We start from the raw sequence: 20,818 nt of genomic DNA on the forward strand, positions 1-20,818 counted from the left end.
CCAACAGTGCCATACAAGACCCCCCCACACACCAACAGTGCCATACAAGACCCCTCCCCACACCAACAGTGCCATACAAGACCCCCCCCCACACACACCAACAGTGCCATACAAGACCCCCCCCACACCAACAGTGCCATACAAGACCCCCCCCCCACACACCAACAGTGCCATACAAGACCCCTCCCCACACCAACAGTACCATACAAGACCCCTCCCCACACCAACAGTGCCATACAAGACCCCTCTTCACACCAACAGTGCCATACAAGACCCCTCCCCACACCAACAGTGCCATACAAGACCCCCCCCACACACCAACAGTGCCATACAAGACCCCCCCACACACCAACAGTGCCATACAAGACCCCCCCACACACCAACAGTGCCATACAAGGTCCCTCCCCACACCAACAGTGCCATACAAGACCTGGTATTAAACATACACCTATAACCCCACCCACCTGGTTGATCCTATACAATACAACAGCCTATATACCTTAACCACGTGGCAAAAAAGCAAGACTCTACCAAGAATTGTTGTATGTTTACAATGTATTGTTGTATATTTATACAATCTTGGGACGTAAATACCGACCAGCCTGTGTATTTTGGCCGTATGGTGAGTCACAGCTACACTAGTCATACATAAGCTTGTACCGGCACTATATACAGCTTGTATTCATATGTATATTTGCTTGTAGCTATATGTATACAGTTTCTCCTTTCATAATTTGAATACGGCTTGTGCTTCTATGTATACAGCTTGTCGGTATACATAGGACAGTCACCACTCCCACAGTCACCAGGACAGTCACCACAGGCGTTGCCATGGAGGGTGAATATATTATACAATCTGATGTATAAGACAAATGTTTACATCCAGAAGAATGCAGAATGGTTGTTGGTAAAAATCGTGACAGGAGGAAAATTAACCTTTGACCTCATGTCGACACATGTGCGGGCGCGCGGGCTCGCGGGCGTGCGGGCGTGCTTGTTGGAGTCTGACTACCCTGGGGGTGGTGGGGGGGGGAGGGTTGTGTTTTCATGAGAGAGGAGGTGGAATGAGTTTGTTTGGATAGAAGGTAAACGAGGATGGTATCATTTATGGTATGTAGTTAACATAGTTGTTAACTACAAGTGTGTTAGAGTGTCTCAGTCGTAAGATCTGACCTCTCAGGGAACTGTGGATCAGCGCATATGTGCGTTGATCCACACATATAAATAGGATAACGACAGCAGCGTACTCTACACTGGCAAAAGTTAGAACATCATTTACAAACCTAAGCAAGGAGGCATTTAGGGCGCTTAATTTACACTGCCAACGTGAGGCCAGTCTTAAGAGTATGCCGCGCCATCATGGAGCCCCCACCTGAAGAAACACATAAGGAAACTGGAAAAGGTTCAGAAGTTTGCGACGAGGCTTGTTCCAGAGTTACGAGGGATGGGATATGAAGAGCGTCTGATGGAATTGAACCTTACGACACTAGAGAAACGAAGGGAGAGGGAGGGATATGATAGGAACGTATAAAATACTGAGGGGGATTGACAGAGTGGACATAGATGAAATGTTCACACGGAATAGTAACAGAACGAGGGGACATGGGTGGAAGCTGGAAACTCAGATGAGTCACAGAGATGTTAGGAAGATTTCTTTTAGCGTGAGGGTAGTGGAAAAATGGAATGCACTTGGGGAACAGGTTGTGGAAGCAAATACTATTCATACTCTTAAAACCAGGTATGATAGGGAAATGGGACAGGAGTCATTGCTGTAAACAACCGATAGCTGGAAAGGCGGGATCCAAGAGTCAATGCTCGATCCTGCAAGCACAACTAGGTGAGTACACACACACACACACACACACACACACACACACACACACACACACACACACACACACACACACACACACACACACACACACGCACACACAGAAATAGATCCCACCTGCTCATCATGGGGGACTTCAATCACGGCAGGATTGATTGGGAGAACAAGGAACCGCATGGAGGCGAGGATACGTGGAGAGCCAAACTACTGGAGGTGGCGACTAGAAACTTCTTAACCCAGCATGTCAGTGAACCCACAAGGATGAGAGGAAACGACGAACCAGCGAGACTCGACCTGGTTTTCACCCTGAACGACTCTGACATAAGAGAAATCAGTTTTGAGGACGCAGTAGGAATGAGCGACCACAGTGTATTGGTGTTTGAGTACCTGATTGAAGAAGGGTTATTGAACTCGAGAAGGGATACCGAAACCAAAAGGTTAGCATACCGAAAGGGAAACTATGAGGAGATAAGAAAATGCCTAGCAGATATAGCATGGGAAACAGAGCTCAGGGAAAAGACGGCCCAAGATATGATGGAATACATCACGCAAAAATGCAAGGATGCAGCAAACAAGTTTGTCCCAGTCCAAAAGGAAAACAGTGAAATGAAGATGAGAAACCCATGGTTTAATCAGAGATGTAGGCTAGCTAAGCAGCAAAGTAAAAGGGCATGGAGAAACTATAGGAATAACAGGACACTGGAGAGCAGAGAAAGATACCAGAATGCCAGGAATGAATATGTTAGGATGAGAAGAGAGGCAGAAAGACAATACGAAAATGACATCGCAAGCAAGGCAAAGACTCAGCCTAAATTGCTGCATAGCCACATCAGGAGAAAAACAACAGTAAAGGAACAGGTTATGAAATTAAGGTTAGGGGCAGAAGGATTCACTACAAACGACAAGGAAGTGTGTGAGGAACTGAATAAGAAATTCCAGGAGGTCTTCACCTTGGAGCAAGGAGAAATCCCAGAGATAAGAGAGGGAATAGCTAACCAGGAACCACTGGAAGAGTTTGAGATTACCAGCGGGGAAGTAAGGAAGTGTTTACTAGAATTGGATGTGACAAAGGCTATAGGTCCAGATGGAATCTCCCCTTGGATACTAAAGGAAGGAGCAGAAGAACTGTGCCTCCCGCTCTCCATGGTGTATAACAAATCACTGGCAACAGGGGAACTGCCAGAAATTTGGAAAGCAGCTAACGTAGTCCCGATATACAAGAAAGGGGATAGACAGGAGGCACTGAATTACAGACCAGTGTCCCTAACCTGCATACCATGCAAGTTGATGGAGAAGATTGTGCGAAGAAAGCTAGTGGAACATCTGGAGCGAAAGAACTTTGTAACACAGCATCAACATGGATTCAGGGATGGCAGGTCCTGCCTCACAGGGTTACTTGAATTCTACGACCAGGCAACAAAAATAAGGCAAGAAAGAGAAGGGTGGGCAGACTGCATATTTTTGGATTGTCAGAAAGCCTTTGACACAGTGCCACACAAGAGGTTAGTGAAAAAACTGGAGATGCAGGCTGGAGTGAAAGGGAAGGTACTCCGTTGGATACAGGAGTACCTAAGTAACAGGAGACAACGAGTCAGTGTGAGGGGTGAGGTCTCAGATTGGCGAGACGTTACGAGTGGAGTACCGCAGGGGTCAGTCCTTGGACCTATACTGTTTCTGATATATGTAAATGATCTTCCAGAGGGTATAGAATCGTTTCTCTCAATGTTTGCCGATGATGCAAAAATTATGAGGAGGATTGAAACTGAGGACGATAGTAGGAGGCTACAAGATGACCTAGACAGACTGAGTGAATGGTCCAACAAATGGCTGTTGAAGTTCAACCCGAGTAAATGCAAAGTAATGAAACTAGGTGGTGGAAATAGGAGGCCAAACACAGGATACAGAATAGGAGATGAAGTACTTAATGAAACGAACAGAGAGAAAGATCTAGGAGTTGATATCACACCAAACCTGTCTCCTGAAGCCCACATAAAAAGAATAACGTCTGCGGCATATGCGAGGCTGGCTAACATCAGAACAGCGTTCAGGAACCTGTGTAAGGAATCATTCAGAATCTTGTACACCACATATGTAAGACCAATCCTGGAGTATGCGGCCCCAGCATGGAGCCCGTACCTTGTCAAGCACAAGACGAAGCTGGAAAAAGTCCAAAGGTATGCCACTAGACTAGTCCCAGAATTAAGAGGCATGAGTTACGAGGAAAGGCTGCGGGAAATGCACCTTACGACACTGGAAGACAGAAGAGTAAGGGGAGACATGATCACAACCTACAAAATCCTCAGAGGAATCGACCGGGTAAACAAAGATAAACTATTCAACACTGGTGGGACGCGAACAAGGGGACACAGGTGGAAACTGAGTACCCACATGAGCCACAGAGACGTTAGAAGGAACTTTTTCAGTGTCAGAGTAGTTAACGGATGGAATGCATTAGGCAGTGATGTGGTGGAGGCTGACTCCATACACAGTTTTAAATGTAGATATGATAGAGCCCAGTAGGCTCAGGAATCTGTACACCAGTTGATTGACAGTTGAGAGGCGGGACCAAAGAGCCAAAGCTCAACCCCCGCAAGCACAAATAGGTGAGTACAAATAGGTGAGTACACACACACACATCAAGGCCCTCCACAACACTTACCACCAACCACAGACGTGGAGATCCCTCTGGTCCTTCGCCAGAGCGCTGAGAGACGCGCCCTCAACAACAAATATACTCGCTGATTTTCACTCTGGCACTATAGTTCCCTGCTCAGGTGTTTCACACTAGTTCACCCACTCCACACACACACACGTGGCGCTATACCACAACCTCCACCCCGTCCTTGGCCACTACAAACTGAGTTCCAACAAAATAACAAAAAATCTCTTCTCAATCCACACTTTCCTGCACTTCCGAAGTATCTCTTGTATATGCTTCCCGGAGAAAACAATTAGCCTAAGCGGTTAAGCGCCGAGCCTTAAGGCTATCAAGGCGTCACTGAGTCAAGGCGATCCTGGACGACTTAACCCGCGAAGTGGTGCGTTGCTTCCAGTCGTGGGACTGGAGTTCGGAGACGGAGTAAGAATCCGCCTTTCTCCCGCGACGCCTCACAAGGCACTGACTGGCTCCCCTCGCCGTCACCTTGGCCTGGGATCGGTACCTGACCCTCCCTCCCTTCCCTCGTTCCTCCTCCCTCTAGTGGCGGCGCTGGGAAACGTTCATCTGTAACCTGCGGCTCCTGCGGCTCCTGCGGCTGGGGGCGTCCTGGTGCCTGCGGCCCTTAGTGGCTGGGACGCGTGTGTGAACTCTTGTGACCTCAAATCATATCAAATCAAAGACTGTGCCCATAAATGGCTGTACATATATAATCGAGAGAGTCTGCATTATATTTTACATTAACTACACAATTGTGTCCCAATTAGCACACAGACATTGTCTTTTTTTCCTATTATTTTCTACCACAAACGTGGCCAGGCATTTACAATGCTAGCCAGCATATGTACATTTTTCTTCTGTCCTCCATGGACAGGGTTAGAGATGTATTAAACATATAGTTCAAGGGGTTTATTGAACACTCAACCACAGAAGGTGATTCGGTGCCTTTAAAATGCTAAGCTAACCTACATACGTAAATACATAGATACACACAGATTGTCTTTAACAGCACCTCAAAACTTTATTCCTAACAACTTACATCAATCATCACAATACTGACTGGATTAGACAGGCGTAGAACAGTCTTAACTACACTTACACTTTACGTATCTTGTAAGTGACACTTAGCTCACAATTTGAGAGGTAATATATTCTCAAGACAAAGTTAGGTTTACCATTAGAGCGGCAAGACATGTATTGGGTAAATTTCTATCATAAAATTAGGATGTGGGGCCAAATTAGCAGTAGAAGTAATATAAACTAATCATTTCATGAGGCTGTAGATATTTACATGCTCTCAGTATTATATATCAACAGATTCAGGAACTATTCTGGCTTAAAATCACTCAAAAGGTTTGCGAGTGATTTTATAACATCGATATCATGTAATATCGATCTCATATAACATCGATATCATGTAATATCGATCTCATATAACATCGATATCATGTAATATCGATCTCATATAACATCGATATCATGTAATATCGATCTCATATAACATCGATATCATGTAATATCGATCTCATATAACATCGATATCATGTAATATTGATCTCATATAACATCGATATCATGTAATATTGATCTCATATAACATCGATCTCAGATAAAATCAATGTGACTTCAATTGGAATCCAATTTCATCTCTGTGAGTAGTTTCTCTGTTATCCTGCATATCCTGCTATCCAGTGTGTTATCACCATTGTCTAGATATCATCCATTCTTAAGTTGTCTTTCCTTGCAATGAAATGTACTTTTTCTGGAAAAGTAGGAGTAGCCAGTGATGAATAAGTGAGTGGCTGAGAGAAACTGAGTTGAATAAGTGAGTGGCTGAGAGAAACTGAGTTGAATAAGTGAGTGGCTGAGAGAAACTGAGTTGAATAAGTGAGTGGCTGAGAGAAACTGAGTTGAATAAGTGAGTGGCTGAGAGAAACTGAGTTGAATAAGTGAGTGGCTGAGAGAAACTGAGTTGAATAAGCTTATACTAGATGAGTGATAACTTTCAGAGAAAATGGTGTTGTGAATTATTGGTTGTAAATAATTTATTAGGGTAAAATACCAAGATGGACACCCTTTGAATTATTGATGGTCGAAAGGCCTATAGGGACTAGGGGCAGATGCTCGACCTTGTAAACTCAACTAGATGAGTACACACACACACACTCACACACACACACACACACACACACACACACACACACACACACACACACACACACACACACACACACACACTCACACACACACACACACACACACACACACACACACACACACACACACACACACACACACACGCACACACACACACACACACACACACACACACACACACACACACACACACACACACACACACACACTTCCCACGGCCCTTCACCAGGCTCTCAAACAAAGGTCACCAACTAGTGTGGTGGTGGTGGCCAGTGGTGACACACACACACACATGGCTGGTGGTGACCGTGCACAACCAGTTCAGGCGCCGCTCACAACCTCTAACTCGTTGCCAACACAAGAAAAATTGGTGTCACTCAAAAAAGTTGTTGTGTTGAAGCGGGTGCCCTGGTCGGTATAGTGGTTCGAGGTCAGGGCGCCCCTGCCGAGGAAGGCAAGTGATCTCTATATATTGTTTATAAGTTCACAGTCCTGGGCGCTTACCTCACAGTACCTACCTCACAGTGCCTGCCTCACAGTCCCTACCTCACAGTACCTGCCTCACAGTCCCTACCTCACAGTACCTGCCTCACAGTCCCTACCTCACAGTACCTGCCTCACAGTCCCTACCTCACAGTACCTGCCTCACAGTCCCTACCTCACAGTACCTGCCTCACAGTACCTACCTCACAGTACCTGCCTCACAGTCCCTACCTCACAGTACCTGCCTCACAGTACCTACCTCACAGTACCTGCCTCACAGTACCTGCCTCACAGTCCCTGCCTCACAGTACCTGCCTCACAGTGCCTGCCTCATCATCACTACAGGGAGGTATGGCTCAGCTCTTTAAGCCCCGCCTCCTGCCCAATTGTTTGATTTTTTTTATGCGTTTAACTGTTAAATTACTGTTCGTACTCTACCTGTTGCCAACGTACTCTACCCGTTGCCAACGTACTCTACCCGTTGCCAACGTACTCTACCTGTTGCCAACGTACTCTACCCGTTGCCAACGTACTCTACCTGTTGTCAACGTACTCTACCCGTTGCCAACATACTCTACCTGTTGCGTATGGTCTATAGAGCCACGCCACACTTCACCGCAGTCAAGTTAAGCACTCTCAGGTGAGCACGCCCTGGTGCTCAATGCCACAACTCACACTTGAACACCTACCAGGTAATTCGTACAAAATGGCAGCGTTTGTAATCATTTAGACAATAGCTGACATTAATCACCGGCAGTTTCTCAGAACCAATGATCACACACAGACAACAGCGGAGGTTTAAGACAGTGTTTTTCCCTGGGCCGCTGAGCAAGGCTCGATTCCCCGAGTTCGGCTCCTGGGAGCTGGCTGACCTTTGACCTGAAAAGACATTGTGGCAATGGGGGGGTGGGTGGGTGGAGGGGTAGAAATAGTGTCCTCGAATGATTGTTTTGTTCTTGGTTGCGTTTTGTTGTAAGGAAAATGACTCATTCGGCAATTGGGGTCCCTTGTTGTGGGCTTGGTAAGGTGGGGCGGGGGGGAGAGAGGGTGTTTCGTATAGGATTGTCTGTTCCGTGTAGGCTTATCAGGTTCAGCTCACGCTAGGATGTCTGTTAGTCACTCTGCTCTCACCTTCTCTCATCTTCGCTACCACATCCTGCCTTCCGCTCTTCTGTCTTCCGGTTTCCCGCTTCTTCACTGCCCTCATCTTCTCCACTTTCCCTTCCTTTTCCTCCATACCCTTTCCCCCTCTTCCCCACACTCTTCTGTTTCTCTTTCTCTTCCTACTTCTTCTTCCTCCTCCTCCTCCTCCCAAGGTTGCACACGTCAGCGAGTGAGCTCAACGCAAGTGTTGAATTTTTTGTAAATACTCAGATTCCATTGGCTTAAAATCGACATATTTTTTGTAACAAGGCAAGACCGCCGGAGCTGAAGCAGCGAGGCCGCACACAACGTACTCTACCAGGGAGTAGAGTACGTTTGTGTATCATTTACAGGGACGAATCATTTACAGGGACGAAGCCTGTAAATGATTCCTGGATGATTCTCGTATTCAATGAAAGTTTTACAGGAAAAAAGACAACACAAATAGCTTGTATTACGCCGGTAAACAATGTACGATCATCGGTTTATGGCAGGTGATTAGAAGCCATTGATTGGGCAGATGAGGGGTAGTGGTGTGTGGCTGAGGATGAAGCGTGTTGTAAACCTCAGCTCTGAGAGAGAAAGACTTTTACTTTCAAAACAGCGTCTCGCAGGACGGGTACCGCAGCGAACCCGCGACGTTGGAACCAAGGCTGGTGCTTGAGCAATGGTTAACTTTGTGTCCTTGGTTTAGAGTTGCGCTTAAGGGCTGTATCAACATGTTTACTGACCAACCAGCAGATATACTTGAATCTTTTAGACGTCAGAGTACATGAGACCAATTAGGAGACTTCCTCAGAGTAATTACGACACTTGGGCCTCACATCTCCTACTGATACTTCTTCTCAGCGTATATAGTGTGTGATCCTCCCTTTGTACAGCAGCTGAGAGGTACGAGGAAGATAGTTGTAATGAACCAAACAAGGAGTCTTCAGCGTCTCAACCAAGTCGTCCCAGGAGGAAAGATGATAAAAAGCTAGATAATAACCTTGCTAGTTCAGGTTCGATAACAAACAGGTAGCTTAACAACGCCTTACCTCTAATGTGAGTACTTCAGTGAGGCTGAGCTTACCTCAGAACAAATCCACATGGTCCGTGACGAGGATTCGAACCTACGTCCGGGAGCATCCCAGACACTGCCTTAATCGACTGAGCTACGACAGGGTAAAAGGGTTAGTGTGATCTCTGTGTGTGATTACCTCAGAAGGTGGGAAAAAAGGAGTTGCGGATATAAGAGCGACGATGCCCTCACTCGGGCTGTAATAATAACCCCAGTGACCTCACTCCTTCACCCTTGGAGTTGACCCACGAGTACTGGCAGTGTGGAAAGCACTTTTTTCCCCCCAACACCACCATCCTTGATGAACTAAAGTTAATCCTGACATGATCCTGCCGGCTTCCAGAGACGCCTTCCAAGGCCACCAGGGTTTCAGGAGTATGAATATTAATATATATATATATATATATATATATATATATATATATATATATATATATATATATATATATATATATATATATATATATGTATATATATATATATATATATATATATATATATATATATATATATATATATATATATATATATATATATATAATAGGGGGTACCACCTCTGGTGCAATTGGTGGGACCCACATCCTCGAAGAAGAAAATAAAAAGTATTCAGAGAAGACCTTGTGGATTCTCACTGAAGACTTTAATCTTTTCTTCTCCTACCACCTCTATTATTTTTTGTATGTTTTGTTTTATATATATATATATATATATATATATATATATATATATATATATATATATATATATATATATATATATATATATATATATATATCTTATAATGTGGTACGACCTGGGGTTATATTATTAGGGGCTTCTCACCTGGGAACTAAGAATACACACCCTGGTTGACCAGACCATCAACCAGGAGTTGATGGTCTTGGCACTTTCACCTCAGGCACCACGGGTCTTCAAAACAATGGGGACAGAAGTGTACTAATGGTTCTCTGTACTGACGGGTCTGTGCTTAATTCTTTGCTTTTTCGATCCTGAAGTCAAGGTAGGTATCAGCCATGCTGTTACCTTACCCTTTACCTACTTCCCTTCTCTAAATCCTTACCTTTCTCAGCATGCCCTTCCCCTATCCCCTGTCCCATTCTCCCTAGGGACAGGAGAGAGGTGGGGAAGAGGCAGACAGGGTAGAAGAACAAGGGAAGCTGCAAAGGGGTAAAGAAGAGGCAGTCTTGAGAAAGTAGAGGAACAAGAGAGGCAGCAGAGGGATAGAAATAGGAGAGATGTAAAGGAGAGACAGACGAGAGGAGAGGAGAGGAAGTAGAGGAATAGAGAGAGACAGAAGACGAGTTTTACAGTGCAGCAAACAGCACCAGAGGCACGAGTGGGAGGAGGAGGAGGAGGAGGTCAAGGCTGCCACCGTTGCTCAGGAGTGGTGGTGGTCACGTCTTGTTTGGTCTCAGGCAGGAGAGGCTGACAGGCACATCACGCAAAGGTCACACCAATGGTCAGCAGCAGCTGCACACATGCACAAACACGCCCTCCATGTCTCAGCACCGAAGATGTACTCTCGAAGTCAACACCGAAGACATACTCTCGAAGTCAGCACCGAAGACGTACTCTCGAAGTCAACACCGAAGACGTGCTCTCGAAGTCAACACCGAAGACGTGCTCTCAAAGTCAACACCGAAGACGTGCTCTCGAAGTCAACACCGAAGACGTGCTCTCGAAGTCAACACCGAAGACGTGCTCTCGAAGTCAACACCGAAGACGTGCTCTCGAAGTCAACACCGAAGACATCCTCTCGAAGTCACCACCGAAGACCTACTCTCGAAGTCAGCCCCGTAAGATAGAAAAACATGGCCGAAACCATTGGATTAGACAACCCGCTGCTGATAAGCAATAGTCCAAGAGTTAAAGCTCGACCCCTGCATGCACAAATAGGAGTATACACGATCGCCCAGAAGCCTGCCGATTAAATGTTAGTAAAACAAGTAACTTTGTTGCCATATAAGCGAGCATTGTTTTTGTGTCGTTGAGGAAAAAAAAATGTGTGTTTGCAGCGAAAGTGGTTTATTTAAGTTCCTGTCTCGCAAAATGTGAGTCTTACCTCTTATTACACAACAGGGTGGAGGCCAACTTGCACAGGTTGGGACAAGCTGAGTTAGGTGACCGTTACGACAGTTTTTCAATTCAAATTTAAATATTTGTTTCAGGTACTCGAAGACGTTCTTACACACACACACACACACACACACACACACACACACACACACACACACACACACACACACACACACACACACACACACACACACAAAAGGGGGGGGGGGCTAGACACCTGAATGGACTACGCTTCGGATTCATAATCCTGAGGTTCCGGGTTTGATCCCCGGTGGAGGCGGAAACAAATAGGCACAGTTTCTTTCACCTTGATGCCCCTGTTACCTAGCAATAAATAGGTACCTGGGAGTTAGACAGCTGGGACAGGAGTCATTGCTGTAAACAACCGATGGCTGGAAAGACGGGATCCAAGAGCCGAATGCTCGATCCTGCAAGCACACATGGGTGAATACAAATAGGTGTGTACACACACACGATGTTTTACCGCGAGGCTTCCACAGGAAGCCAGTCATCGACACACAATGAAGGTTCGTCTCCTCCTCTTTCGCCACCACCAACAGCTTCGTGTATCAACCAGAAACGTGACCCCCGCTGCTAAATATAACACAAAAAACAGAATGGTGGTAATTTGGTACCCGGGAGTTAGGGAACTATTGTGTCTTGCATCCTAGGGAAGGTCAGTAGGTGGTCTAGGGAGACCATGCACCTGATGTTCCTGTCCACCAAGCGGTAAATAGTGATCCAGGAGTTAGGCAGCTGTCGTAGGGGGTATAGCCTGTGAGATCTCGACAACCACAGAGACAAACGACCAGTTAGGTGATGGGTAGCGAGTAGTTAGCGCAGTTACCTCACGGCTCATTGGTTCCCTGTTACATCTTGACCAGGATGAGTCATCCAGCTGTTGAGAGCAGTACTCAAACGAGAGGGCATGGATGGTACGAGAGGGCATGGATGGTACGAGAGGGCATGGATGGTACGAGAGGGCATGGATGGTACGAGAGGGCATGGATGGTACGAGAGGGCATGGATGGTACGAGAGGGCATGGATGGTACGAGAGGGCATGGATGGTACGAGAGGGCATAGATGGTACGAGAGGGCATGGATGGTACGAGAGGGCATGGATGGTACGAGAGGGCATGGATGGTACGAGAGGGCATGGATGGTACGAGAGGGCATGGATGGTACGAGAGGGCATGGATGGAACGAGAGGGCATGGATGGATCGAGAGGGCATGGATGGATCGAGAGGGCATGGATGGTACGAGAGGGCATGGATGGATCGAGAGGGCATGGATGGTACGAGAGGGCATGGATGGTACGAGAGGGCATGGATGGTACGAGAGGGCATGGATGGAACAGGAGGGCATGAGTGAACATTGTGGACCAAATGAGTCGTACACAAGAAGTCAACATCTTAAAGCACTCACTTCTTGAGAAAAGTCAAATGAAACTGAAGCGTGAGTATAATATTACTCATAGTTATAAAAGATAAAATGTGGCCTCGAGAGGTTGAAATTCTGGGTCCCATGAACCGACGCTCGACCCTAAAATCTCGATTTGGTAAACCACCATAAAACTAATAAAAAAATACAAGAATCTTAGCTAACCCGCGTAAGTTATCGAGTCCGATGCAAAGAAAACGGCAATCCACAAGGTCATCTGAAAATGCCTTTTATTCTCTTCTCCAAGGCTACGGGTCCCAGCAGTTGCAGCAGAGATGGTACCCCCAATATTTGGGTTAATACGTCACATTCTGACGTATGAATATGTAAAAAAGCGAGGAATTAAGTGGTCATTCATGTCCCACCTTCAGCACGATTGAGAATAATATATTTTGGTAGCAGTAAACATATGTTGTAAACATATCTTGTAAACATATGTTGTTGAATATGACCGAAAGAGTAAGATTAATCATTCTAACACGAATCTTCGTAATATTTCTTACGTTCTTCTTCACTGTCGAGAGTAATTGATAAATTAACTCTCCAAAATTCATTTTTTTTTTTATTCCTAGTCTGACGCTTAAACGCGTTTCATAATTCCATATTACATTTTCAAAGACTTAATTTACACACAAAATACATTCATACTTATACTCGTTTTTGGATGAGGTGATATGGCACAAAGGTTTTGGGTGAGGTGAAACAGAAGACACAACACGAAACAATGGGTATAACTTGGATATGAGAACATAAGAATGGAAGTAACTGCAGCAGGCCTATTAGCCCATACTTCCTCTTGCTGCTTCCATATATATATATATATATATATATATATATATATATATATATATATATATATATATATATATATATATATATATATATATATATATATATATATATATATATATATACATATATATATATATATATACATATATGTTTCATTGAATATGACCGCATATTCTGTATTTATTATTTTCTGTATTCTGTATTTATTATTTTTTTATTTATTATTTTTATTACTATTCTGTATTTATTATTTATTATTTTATTTATTATATTTTTTTATATTTATTATTTTTTTTTTTTTTTTGGCAATTCACATAAGAATAGAGCGACCTACCATGAACACCCAAATCACGGAACTATTTACTCTACCCACCATGAGAGTAAGGACAAGACAAGAACATATCGATGCCAACACAGAAGACAATGTCCAACATAACAGGCCAATTACACTGGATTAATCTTTGTGTTTAGATAGGAGATGCCTCGTATGGGCCAATAAGCCTTCTGCAGCCCCTATGTTTATCCCTTATGTATCCCCCCATGTTTTCACCTTCATTGTATTATCACCTGACCTAATGCGGGTATAAAATCAACTAGTATTGTAAGATCTGTTCACTTGAGAATGAACCATGGAGGTTCGAAACGTCGTGCAAATTATACAAATAAGTGTAATACACTCTATAGTAAATCACTTCTTTTCTTCACCTTAAAAGTACGAAAATGAGTTTTGGAGAACTCCTATTTCAATTAAGCCCTGATGCTAAGAAAATAGTTAGAGGGATAGAAGCCCTAAACCAGAAAATAATAAATACAGAATATGCGGTCATATTCAATGTTTGAAAGAAAACCTGCTGCCAGTATACACCAATATATATATATATATATATATATATATATATATATATATATATATATATATATATATATATATATATATATTCCTCCCCCATTTTTTGTTGTTATATATTCCCAGCATAACGCTAGTCCTGACACACTTGAGACATGAAGAGAGAAAATCATGGTAGAAATCATAGCCCTCAAATGCATCCATCATTGGTGGGGCCGCGAGCATGATCTATAAAAAGGTTCCCTTAGTGAATGTTGGGGGCAGGACTCTGGGAGAGATGGGGAGGAGTCCTGTACCTGGGAGGAGGACTCTAGAGGGGGCGGGGGGGGCATTATATTACGGTGGGAGAGACTCTGGCATGTTAACAGGCTACCTCTTGGGTGGCGAAATCTTCATCCATCAATCAGACAGGCGAGGAAGGACTCCAGTTAGCAGTCACAGGACTGTGGCAGGTGGCGGAAAGGAATTCTGGTACATTGGGGGACGTTGATCTGTAGATGTGTATCTGCCAAAGAACGGAACGGACTTTGATACGTTAGGAGGGACTCAGGTATTTCTGGGGGACGTTGATCTCTGGATGTGTATCTACCAAAGAACGGAACGGACTTTTATAGGTTAGGAGGGACTCAGGGATTATTTCTAACCCCTTAAGGGGAGGTGGTAAACCCTTGCGACAGGGTCGTCCGGTATACTATTCAGGAATATTGCTGGTCCGGTTCAATCCCGCAACCCGTAGCACCGCCCAGGGCCGCTCAGACCAAAGTAGTGATCGCTCTGGTGTTTGTACTAGCAAAACTAATGCTAGTTACAGTGGTAACAGTAGTGCTATTACGTAATAGCAAGGGTAGTAGAAATGGTTTAGGTGTTATAGGCATTAGAAATAATAGCAAATACAATTACAGTTTTTAATATTAGGATAAAATGAATAATATTAGTAATAGAACTTTCAACATTCTTTGTAATTTTAATATAGTAACATGAGAATAGTAGTAAGAGGAATTGCCCTAGTAGTGGTAGTAGTGACAGTAGTTGTGGTAGTGATATGAATAGCCCTATTCACACCTACTCCAGGGAGGGGTCCTGTTTACACCCATACCAGGGGGAGGTCCTGTTTACACCCCAAGTGCCCAAGTGTTTTTGCTCATGTACCTGTCAGTCCGAAGGTCGACATGAACGAAGGTACTAGCTTCAGTGAGGCAATTTAGCACGTTCATCCCCACGGCCGGGGCTCCCTAGGGCTTCCCAGGACTCCCCAGGGCTCCCTAGGGCTTCCCAGGACTCCCCAGGGCTCCCTAGGGCTTCCCAGGGCTCCCAAGGGCTCCCCAGGGCTCCGTAGGGCTCCCCAGGGCTCCCAAGGGCTCCAAAGGGCACCCAAGGGCTCCCAAAGGGCCGGGCTGCGTCGCCCAGGGCTGTGGCTCCTTCTCAATTGGTCCAATGTGATTTTTTTTTCAAGTTCTGTCTAGAGTTGCCTTTTTTATTTTTAATGCGTTATTTTTATTCCCTGTGTTTATGTCTTTCATCCATTTGTATATTTCGATCATATGGTTGGATCTGTATAGTTCAACTTTGTGGATGAGTTTAAATACTTGGCTATAATAAACTACTAACTCATATATATATATATATATATATATATATATATATATATATATATATATATATATATATATATATATATATATATATATATATATATATATGTATATACAGTGAATCTATAATGATTTCACTGTAGGATAACCCGACCGAAGTCGGGTTATCCCGACTTCGGAGTGAGAGAACCGAGATTCGGAGTGAACCAGTGAGAGAAGTTTCACTGGTTCAAGAAGAAGTTTTGAGGATAATGTTTGTGTTCAAAACGTCAAATCTTATATTGACGAAATTAAAGTATTCTTTTTATACTTATCTTATACCATATTACACTGCTCTCTTGCTTTGTAAGTCTTTACTAATCATTATTCTCAGATCTAATTTGCTAAACAATTTTACCAAAATGCGCATTTTGTCACATTCTTTTTCGAAATGTATTTTTTTTAACAGCATTAAACTACATTTGCCATATGTAACTACATTTGCCATATGTCTATTGAATGTCCTTTCCTGTGTGATTTTCATTTCACTGAGAGAGTCTAATTAGATTTTGCAGCCAGGACCCCTGTTCTCTGAACCTGCACTGGTGGCTCTTTATTAGAGAGACTCTTTAATACTCTAACTCTAAATAATACTCTACGGAATACTGTTCTGAGTATTCTGTCGGAAACTCACCTATACATAATCACATATTTGTGCTTGGGTTAAGCTAAAGCTCCTTGGCCCCACCTCCCCTAAGGAATAACAAACATAATAATAACAAGAATGCTAATATTAATATTATTATAGTATTTGTATTCTATTTTGTAAACGTGACCTGTCGTATCTGGCTCTGGAAGAAGGATATACACGTGTAAAGTATTGTGGTCATAACTTACAAAGGTCAGTGTTTCAAAATGTTTTAGTGTTGTGTTTCTTACTCTGTGTTTCCGTCCTTGTGTGCCGAGTTTTCCTCTCTGTTTCCCTTTTGTATTCTGAGTTTTATCAGATTTATCAGCCCAAGGTGAGATCTTATCAGTTTCCCGTTGTATGTGTGTATTTTGAGAGAGAGAGAGAGAGAGAGAGAGAGAGAGAGAGAGAGAGAGAGAGAGAGAGAGAGAGAGAGAGAGAGAGAGAGAGAGAGAGACAGACAGACAGACAGACAGACAGACAGACAGACAGACAGACAGACAGAGAGGGAGGGAGAAAGTGAGATATTGCATGGACACTACGTTCGCTGATGGAATTTATAGTTCTTGTTTCTGAGCAAATGGATAGCATTAGGTAAAGATAGTTTAGGTTAGGTTAGAGTCGAGTAGACAGTTCTACAATAAGTAATAATCAGAAATAGACTGTTCGCATCTCAGTGTGACGCTGTTCTCTTACGAAGCTTACACATATGTAAGATTACAAATTCTTGAAGCAATTCATATACAAGTAGAACAACCTACCACTAATACCCCCAAATAACGCAACTATTCACTCTACCCACCATGAGAGCAAGAACAACATCGGAAAGTGAAGATGCCAACGTAGACAACACTGTGCTATAAATTTGCTACTAACATACAAATTTGTATGTGTATGTACCTGACCTCCCTAATGGTATAAATCCAATACGCCCCGTATTGTCCCATCACTTGAGAATGAACCATGGAGGTTCGAAATGTCGTATAAATTTATAATAAGTGTAATACATTCTACAATTAATTATATATTTTAGTCTACCTCGAAAATAATCAATACTGAATATGCAGTGTGGGGTGTTAGTAGCTCATAGCTTGTGTGTGTTAACTCGAAGCTTGCTTGTGTCTGTTAACTCGAAGCTTGCTTGTGTGTGTTAACTCGAAGCTTGCTTGTGTGTGTTAACTCGAAGCTTGCTTGTGTATGTTAACTCGAAGCTTGCTTGTGTGTGTTAACTCGAAGCTTGCTTGTGTGTGTCATTAACTCGTAACTTGTTTGGCTGTGTTTGCTGCTGTTTGTTAGCACCTAACTTGTTTGTGTGTACTGGGCCCAGAGGTGTCCCTCGACAGTGTATGACACCCACTCATCCAGTGTCGAGGTCGTCCTCCAGGCCAGGGGCCAGATTCACGAAAGCACTTACGCAAACACTTACGAACCTGTACATCTTTTCTCAATCTTTGGCGGCTTTGTTTACAATTATTAAACAGTTAATGAGCTCCGAAGCACCAGGATGCTGTTTATAACAATAACAACAGTTGATTGGCAAGTTTTCATGCTTGTAAACTGTTTAATAAATGTAACCAAAGTCGTCAAAGATTGAGGAAAGATGTACACGTTCGTAAGTGCTTGCGTAAGTGCTTTCGTGAATCTGGTCCCAGAGGTCTCCCACGACACCCACCCATCCACTGAAGAATGCAACTAAATGCTGTGTCAAGTCAATTGTATTTTTGTAGCCCCAGTGATGTATTGTGGCGTGGGGGAAGCGTGAGATATTTTCCAGCGAGGTAAACATTGCCTGTCAAGCGTATTATGATGTCATGACCCATTGTCATGCGCCATTCTCATGCGCCATTGTCATGCGCCATTGTCATGCGCTGTTTACCGTGTTCTGGAAATAATTGTTATCTTATTATAGAGGAATAAAATAAACCAAAGAGTTGTTTACAGTTTATTTTAATGGTGTGTGTGTGTGTGTGTGTGTGTGTGTGTGTGTGTGTGTGTGTGTGTGTGTGTGTGTGTGTGTGAGTGTGAGTGTGTGTGTGTGTGTGTGTGTGGGTGTGTGTGTGTGTGTGTGTGTGTGTGTGTGTGTGTGTGTGTGTGTGTGTGTGTGTGTGTGTGTGTACTTACACCAGGTACGACGCCGTGGGAATCACCTGTACACCTCTGTGCTTTCACTCAATGTAAGCAGGACAAATTGACTCATTTGTCTGAGGCTAAAAAAAGGGCGTGAGATACAGTAACATTTCTGATGGTAGTGAAGTATAATGAACGTCATCATTGTCTTCCAGTCTTGCCTTTGTCGTGTCATTGTAATTGCACACTTCTGCAACAACACAAATGGTGTTTCAAGTTAATTTGTGCCGCATGGTAAGGGAGGGGGAAGCCTTTCAGGGGCGCTGGGTGAGCCTTTGTTTCATTCAGGGGCGTTGGGTGAGCCTTTGTTTCATTCAGGGGCGTTGGGTGAGCCTTTGTTTCATTCAGGGGCGTTGGGTGAGCCTTTGTTTCATTCAGGGGCGCTGGGTGAGCCTTTGTTTCATTCAGGGGCGTTGGGTGAGCCTTTGTTTCATTCAGGGGCGTTGGGTGAGCCTTTGTTTCATTCAGGGGCGTTGGGTGAGCCTTTGTTTCATTCAGGGGCGCTGGGTGAGCCTTTGTTTCATTCAGGGGCGTTGGGTGAGCCTTTGTTTCATTCAGGGGCGTTGGGTGAGCCTTTGTTTCATTCAGGGGCGCTGGGTGAGCCTTTGTTTCATTCAGGGGCGTTGGGTGAGCCTTTGTTTCATTCAGGGGCGTTGGGTGAGCCTTTGTTTCATTCAGGGGCGCTGGGTGAGCCTTTGTTTCATTCAGGGGCGCTGGGTGAGCCTTTGTTTCACTCAGGGGCGTTGGGTGAGCCTTTTCTTCACTCAGGGGGCGTTGGGTGAGCCTTTTCTTCACTCAGGGGCGTTGGGTGAGCCTTTGTTTCACTCAGGGGCGTTGGGTGAGCCCTTTCTTCACTCAGGGGCGTTGGGTGAGCCTTTGTTTCACTCAGGGGCGTTGGGTGAGCCCTTTCTTCACTCACTGGCGTTGGGTGAGCCCTTCCTTCACTCAGGGACGTTGGGTGAACCCTTCCTTCACTCAGGGGCGTTGGGTGAGCCCTTTCTTCACTCAGGGGCGTTGGCTGAGCCCTTTCTTCACTCAGGGGGCGTTGGCTGAGCCCTTCCTTCACTCAGGGGCGTTGGGTGAGCCCTTCCTTCACTCAGGGGGCGTTGGGTGAGCCCTTCCTTCACTCAGGGGCGTTGGGTGAGCCCTTCCTTCACTCAGGGGGCGTTGGGTGAGCCCTTCCTTCACTCAGGGGCGTTGGGTGAGCCCTTCCTTCACTCAGGGGCGTTGGGTGAGCCCTTCCTTCACTCAGGGGGCGTTGGGTGAGCCCTTCCTTCACTCAGGGGCGTTGGGTGAGCCCTTCCTTCACTCAGGGGGCGTTGGGTGAGCCCTTCCTTCACTCAGGGGGCGTTGGGTGAGCCCTTCCTTCACTCAGGGGCGTTGGGTGAGCCCTTCCTTCACTCAGGGGGCGTTGGGTGAGCCCTTCCTTCACTCAGGGGGCGTTGGGTGAGCCCTTTCTTCACTCAGGGGGCGTTGGGTGAGCCCTTTCTTCACTCAGGGGGCGTTAGGTGAGCCCTTCCTTCACTCAGGGGCGTTGGGTGATCCCTTCTTTCACTCAGGGGAGTTAGGTGAGCCCTTTCTTCACTCAGGGGCGTTAGGTGAGCCCTTCCTTCACTCAGGGGGCGTTGGGTGAGCCCTTTCTTCACTCAGGGGCGTTGGGTGAGGCCTTCCTTCACTCAGGGGGCGTTGGGTGACCTACTGTCCTCTCAGAGAGTAGGGAGGGTATCCCCCCTGCCTCCCATCCTGGGGGAGTGGGGTGGATTCGCACTCTCACACAGGATAATAAATGATAATTAAAACAGTATTATATTTCAAACCTGTGTGTTATCAAATGATTTACCAATTCTGGTTTTAATTCATTGGTGTATGTGCATACATTTTCGTATATTTCACTCTGATGGAATAAACAATAGGAGTTGAAATCACAGAAAACCACATCTCCTGA

At 44.8% G+C, this 20,818-nt stretch overlaps 2 protein-coding genes across 3 annotated transcripts in view; one reads left to right on the top strand and one right to left on the bottom strand.

Annotated features, from left to right (window-relative positions):
* The window catches only part of LOC123764774 (uncharacterized), a 131,646-nt gene extending 126,682 nt beyond the window's left edge, over window positions 1–4,964 (bottom strand). Inside the window, exon 1 of one of the 2 annotated variants that reach the window (XM_045752893.2) lies at window positions 4,491–4,964. The gene's annotated coding sequence lies outside the window, so the exon portion shown is untranslated. The remainder of the gene's footprint in view (window positions 1–4,490) is intronic. The other variant, XM_045752892.2, reaches the window with a different exon arrangement.
* LOC123764773 (multiple epidermal growth factor-like domains protein 6) overlaps window positions 1–20,818 on the top strand; it is a 377,392-nt gene that overhangs the window by 197,321 nt on the left and 159,253 nt on the right. The gene's annotated exons all lie outside the window — the stretch shown is intronic.

This window comes from Procambarus clarkii, chromosome 48 (assembly GCF_040958095.1).
Source record: "Procambarus clarkii isolate CNS0578487 chromosome 48, FALCON_Pclarkii_2.0, whole genome shotgun sequence".
Lineage (NCBI taxonomy): Eukaryota > Metazoa > Arthropoda > Malacostraca > Decapoda > Cambaridae > Procambarus > Procambarus clarkii.